We start from the raw sequence: 7,139 nt of genomic DNA, 5'->3' as shown, positions 1-7,139 counted from the left end.
AATATGTTCAAGTTAATCAAAATTGCATGGTAGACTAAGCTTTGAACCAACTATTCCATTTGATTAACCGAACACATCTCAAACAATAATTTTAACATCATTCAATGCATAGTATCTACGGACATTATTATGGACATGTGTCTATGTCCTTTTTTTCATGAGTGCTATTAGAGCCAAGCCCTTGAGCTCCTAGAAGCAACCACACTTCCACTCACATAGGTAGATCCCATCAAGAGTGTTCCCATAATTATAATACTCTAACATATTTATATTATAGGTCCATTAAGAGTACATTACTCATCCTTCCATTATCATTACGGGTACCTAGCACTTTAATCTTAGGATAAATTTATTTATAGTGATAACAGTCACATACTAATGATGTACTTTGTCTCATTAAACTCAAGACTTGATGTTATACTAAGCGTTGAGTCGAGTTTCCATCATGGGTGACTCTAATTAATGGGCTTAAGTCCCATCCCTTTTGAAGTCCTTTTTACTACATCTCTAGCAAGACTTGTTGTCAAAGGATCTGCCAAATTTTCATTTGACCTCACATAATTAATAGTGATCACTCCATCAGAGATTAATTATCAAACATAGCTATGTCTTAATCCAATGTGTCTAGACTTTTCATTATATAGTTGGCCATATGCCTTTATTAGAGTAGCCTCACTATCACAATGGATAGAAATAGGTGAAATTGGCTTAGGCCATAAAGGTACATCATAAAGCAAATTTCTTAACCATTTTGTTTCTTTAGATGCAGCGGCTAATGCAATAAATTCTATTACCATGGTGAAACCAGTAATAAATGTTTGTTTCTTAGAATCCCAAGAAATGGCTCCTCCACCAAGAATGAAGATCCATCCACTAGTAGATGCATGATCTTCCAAACTTGTAATCCAACTAGCATCTGAATACCCTTCTAAAACTGGAGGATATCCATTATAACACAATCCATAGTTAATAGTTTTCTTTAAGTACCTAAGTACTCTATTCAAAGCTTACCAATGCAAACCACTTGGATTACTTGTGTACCTACTCAATTTCCCAACAGCATCTGCAATATCTGGTCTTGTACAAGTCAATATGTACATAAGACAACCAATTAGACTTGCATATTTCAATTGATCAATTTTCCTACCAGCATTAGATACTAATTTTATTTGAAGATCCATGGATGTAGGTGCTGGTATACAGTTGAAAAGATCAAACTTTTTAAGTACCTTTTCAATGTAATGTGATTGTGATAAAGCTATAGTGCTTTCATCTCGGGTTTTTTTTAATCTCAAGAATAACATTTGTTACACCTATATCCTTTATAGCAAAGTTGTTTGAGAAGAATTTGTTTTTGTTTTCTATTTGTTTCAAATTCATGCCAAAAATGAGCATGTCATCTACATATAAGCAAATTATGACACCTTTTTCATTTTCAAATTTACTATATATGCACTTATTAGATTCATTTATTTTATATCCATTAGCCAAAACAGCCTCGTCAAACTTTTGGTGCCATTGTTTTGGTGCTTGTTTAAGTCCATATAAAGATTTAACAAGCTTACATACCTTATGCTCATGTCCTAGAACAACAAGTCTTTCTGGTTGTTCCATGTACACTTCCTCTTCCAATTCACCATTTAAAAATGCAATTTTAACATCCATTTGGTGAACAACCAAATTATATATAGAGGTAAGTGATATTAAGAGTCTAATTGTAGTAATTCTTGCTATTGGAGCATAGGTATCAAAGTAATCAATACATTGTTTTTGTGTAAAACCTTTGGCTACCAACCTTGCTTTAAATTTATTAATGGTTCCACTTACCTTCATTTTCTTTTTGAAGATCCATTTGCAACCTATTGGTTTGGAACCCGATGGAAGATCAACTAAGATCCAAGTTTGATTTCCCATTATTAAATCCATCTCACTATTTATTGCTTCTTTCCAAAATTCAAAGTCTTGAGATTTCACCGCCCCTTCAAATGTAATAGGATCAGATTCCGTATTATAATAATAATGTATCTTATGGCATATACTTTCACCTTTTCCTTCTACAAGAAACATAATGAAATCTGGTCCAAAAATTTTGACCTTTTTAATCCTCTTACTTCTTCTTAATTCTTGACAAGATTCTTCATTATTATCAATTTGTTCCAATGGAATCTCATGTTCATTTGAAGAATGAATCAATTGTTGTGGTTGTAATTGTTTTGAAATAGAATTTAATCTATTTTCATAAAAAATAACATCTCTTGATTCAATAACAGTATTAATTGAAATTGAATCATTTGGTTCAATTACTATGAACCTATATACCTTGCTATTATGTGCATATCCTATAAATATGAATTCAATTCCTCTTTCACCTAACTTTTTACATTTAGGTGTTGGAACTTTAACAATAGCTCTACAACCCCAAACCTTCAAATAGTTAAGGTTTTCTTTTATTTTCTTCCATTGTTCATAAGGGGTTATTTTAGTTTCCTTATTAATAACTCTATTCAATATATGGCAAGCTGTTAGAACAGCTTCTCCTTAAAAACATTGTCCAAGAATTGAATATGATAACATTGAATTTACCATTTAAGCCAAGACTCTATTTTTCCTTTCAGCTACACTATTTTGTTGTTGTGTATAAGGGGCTAAAACTTGATGGACAATTCCAGTGGATTCAAAATAACTTGGATTATAGTATTATCCACCTCTATCCGGTCTTAAGCACTTGATAAATGATTCACGCTGAAGTTCAACTTCAGATTTATAAACTTTAAATTTACCAAGCGCTTCATCTTTTGAATGCAATAAATATACATAGCAATATTTAGAACAATCATCAATAAAAGTAACAAAATATTTCTTTCCACCTAATGTAGGAGTATTATGCATATCACATAAATCACTATGTATCAAATCAAACAATTTTGTTTTCCTTTTACCCTTAGAGAAAAGGTTTCTTGTAATTTTAGTCAACATACATTTATTGTATTTTGCAATATTGTTATTAAAATAGGAATTAAATCTAACCTATTCATGTCATTCAATTTTCTATAATTCAAAAAACCTAATCTATAATGCCATAAATAAGAAGATTCAACCATATAAGTAGAAAAAATATTTTTGTTCTTATTAATAATATTGAGTTTGAACATGCTCTGATACATATATCATTTCCCTACAAAAATTCCTTCCTCAGACAAAATAAACTTATCTGCCTCAAAAATAAGTTTGAAACCAAACTTATTCAAGAGACTTTCAGACACTAAATTCTTCCTAACTTCTGGTATATAAAGTACATCATTCAAGGTTAAAACCTTTCTAGAAGTGAATTGTAGTTTAACAGATCATTTGCCTTTGATTGTTGCGGTGGAAGAATTTCCCATGTACAAGACATTGTCATTTTCACATTCTGTGAACTTTGTGAACATGCTTTTGTCTTTGCACACATGTTTGGTTGCTCCGGTATCAATCTATCATGCATTATCATCTTGTGCCATATTAATTTTAGATATCATTGCAACGAACTTTTCGTTATTATCAGCCTTAGAAGATGATTTCTTCTTTAAAAATCGACATTCATTCTTGAAATGTCCCGACTTACCACAATGATAGCATGAGCCCATTTGTTTCTTTTTGAACTTAGGTGCTCTATCAGTCTATTTGAAAACTTTCTCTTGAATGGTTTAGTAGTTTGTACTTCCTCCATAACATACACTTTGGCATTTTCAAAATTTAGGTTCTAGTCTTGCTTTCGATATTCTTCTTCAATACGAAGATGATTTGCCAAAGCCTCAAGAGATATTTTCTCTTTCTTATGTTTTAGACTTCTTTTAAAGTCTTTCCAAGATGGAGGAAGTTAGTCTATTATGGAGGATACAACAATCATTTCATCCATTTTCATATATATTGCTTAAATTGATTCAACATCTTTTCAATATTAAAGAATTGTTTCATAACAGAATGACCATCAACCATTTGATAATTGTTGAAACGACTGATAAGAAATTTCTTACTTGTAGCATCTTCGGTCATGTATCTTGTCTCCAATTTGTCCCATAATTGTTAGCAGTGACCTTGTTTTGGTAGGTGTCGAATAAACCATCAGATAAACCATTCAATATATGGCCCATGCACATATAATCAGCATTGTCCCATTTTTTCGTTTCTCTTGTTGCAGCAACAGATTTGTTTTCATTCTCTTCAGGTTTGGAGTATCCAAAACATAGGTAATCTTCAAAGTTGATAATAAGAAATGCATCTTTTTTTTGCTATCGTCGGAAATTGCCACCATCAAACCAATCAAGTTTGACAAAGTTGGAAGCCAAACTCCCTTAGTGTTCCACTTTCATGTGTTGTGGTAGCCATCATGAAATATAACCTTAAAATTCTTATTACAAATCTCCAGTAAGGAAAATCTCGAACAGACAAACGGAACTCGAATAGAAAAAGAAGAAATATGATAAGGCTCCAAGGCGTGTATCAAACCACTATCTTTAAGTTTATATTTGCTCCCACCTATCTTCGGTGTGCAAACGAGTTTCAAGCAAATTAACCTCGATGATACAATGAAGCAAATGACTATTTACGTTTTGCACTAACGAGAATAGTCCACTAAGCACTGAGTAATATATAACAAGAAACTCAATTTCTACAAAGAATTTCTATAGTAAATCTTTATAGAACAATCTAATAATATTAGAAAATGAAGGATAGAAAGAACATTGAGAACTTGTTGGTGTGATTTTCAAATGAAATCTCATTCTTATTTATAAGAATTTTCATGTCTCTTCATAGAGACATCTTTCAATAGGTGTCTTGATGAATAAATAAAATAATAATAATTATTCATTTAATTTTATAACTATTCAAGTAATATTGTTTGAATAGCTATAATTCTTTTTCAAAAATCAAATGATATAACTTTTGACTAATGATCAAAAGATTTATCTTTTGATTAATTACACCCATTCATTTATAGTTATTAGAATACTATAAATATCTGAAAATGTTCCAACACAATCGATCAAATCTGATCATGCATACAAGAATCAACAACACTTAATCCAAAATCAGGAAGTTTCCTTCCTCACATACTATTCTAACATCTATGCATGCAGAACGAGAAACACGTAAATGACTTAGCGGGTAACCTAGGTTTCATCAGTAATTCCCAGTGAGTTGGTACTAACGTAGAAGTTAGCTGAATACTGTGAACCTTACTTTGAAGAGGTTTTTTGAACTTAGGTTTTTAAAGAGTTTTCAGAGGAAATCAATGAAGAAAAAGAAAACGTAAAAGTTTTCAGAAAGACCACCGTTATTCTTATATACTTAAGCTCGGACACAAGGATTACTAGAAAAATCAAATAATTCCAATATTGATTCCCGTGATTAAGTGCACTTAACATAATTTAAGTCTTATAGTCTATAGTAGTCTAGTTCGGTTCTAACTAAATCTCAACTTAACTAACTAAATTACCATACTTAAATAATAAACAAATCTAAACAGTCGTGGTCTTAACAAGTTCGCCCAAAGCATCTGGGTTGGGCGGATACTTAACAGAAGAGTCCACCAAACCACAGAACTCATCTAAACTAAAAGTACACCAAATGGCACAATACACATAATTCTATATTTAGCCAAAACAAACATTTTACTTACTCATATCTGTCCTTATTTTACCAACTATACGCCAAACAGTAATCAGATACAAAGACTTCACCAGGCAAGTTGTTACATCATATATTTATAATTCAAATCATGAAAGTACAAACTGTAATTGTTACTCGTCTATGACTCTCGTCTTTCCTTTCTCTCGGGACAACCCGACGTCTTTTTTATCCACGTTCAATAATTCAATTACAAAAATGGTATTAGTTTCCACTCAATTACATAAAAAACATATAATTATACATATTTTTATTTTATTCATTTTAGTCCCTATATCCAAAATACTTATATATTTCGTTATTTAACATCGGATCTAATTTTAATTTCATATCCTTCTATTAGGGACCTTATACTTTTAACCTCTATCATAATTTCTTAATAACTCTTAATTTATTCAATTTAGTCCCTAATGTCAAAAATAACTAAACTTTCAATTCTAAACTAATCTCATATATTCTAATACAATTTCAACTAAATACAAAACTTAACAATTACATATCTATTAATTTCAAGCTTTAATCTCACAAACCTCAAAATAACAAGTTGGTATAAACTTAACGATCTCAAAATATAATCATTGGGTTAGCTCGATTAAGCTTAATGGATCGTAGATCTATAAAAATCTTAAAGAAAATTGCTAAATTACCTTGGTAATTTGGATCAAATTGAAAAAAGGAAACACCTCTTCTTCCCTTCAACCATGGATGGAAAGCTTTGAGAGAAATATAATGAATTCATCCTCTCTCCACTATTTGATATATTTATACTTAGATTAATTACTTAATTAATAAACTTAATCATGTTTAGGTTTGTTTATTTAAGGCATATATATTATAATTATAATCACAAAGATAAATGACTATCGTCATTATCATCCAATATTCTATAGAAATAATGGTTTAATAACCATTTAAGTCCTTTGGTTAATTACCAATTAGGTCTTCAAGCATTTTCTATTATAAAATTTAATAGTGATTAGACTTTTACAATTTAGTCCCTGAACTTTAATTAACGATTTTTCTTGATTAAATTTCTTAACGATATTTAATATATTTCCGTACTAACTCTGTAAATCCTTCTATTATAATCTCATGGACTCGATTTATGGAATTTGGGTTTTGAAACCGCATTTTCTGACACCGACTAAAATCGAGTCATTACAAAACTCATCACCAAGAGCGAAAGCCTGATTTGGTAGATCATATAGCTTGAAATAAAACTCATCAAGAGTCTCACTTTCATGTATTTTAAGTATCACAAATTTGGTGGTGAACATTTACAACTTTGATTGTTTTTACAGTGTTGGGTCTTTAATGGGTTATTTCAAGAATGTTCCATGCCATATAAGCAAAAATATACTTAGAAATGCACTTTAATTCTTGAGGATCTACATTGTTGAAGATAGCATATAAGGTCTCCAAGTTAAAATTGGATTTTTGTCATCATTTGTGGTCCAAGTAGTTTTAGGTTT

Source organism: Gossypium hirsutum, chromosome D04, assembly GCF_007990345.1.
Source record: "Gossypium hirsutum isolate 1008001.06 chromosome D04, Gossypium_hirsutum_v2.1, whole genome shotgun sequence".
NCBI lineage: Eukaryota > Viridiplantae > Streptophyta > Magnoliopsida > Malvales > Malvaceae > Gossypium > Gossypium hirsutum.
This window is presented reverse-complemented; position numbering follows the sequence as displayed.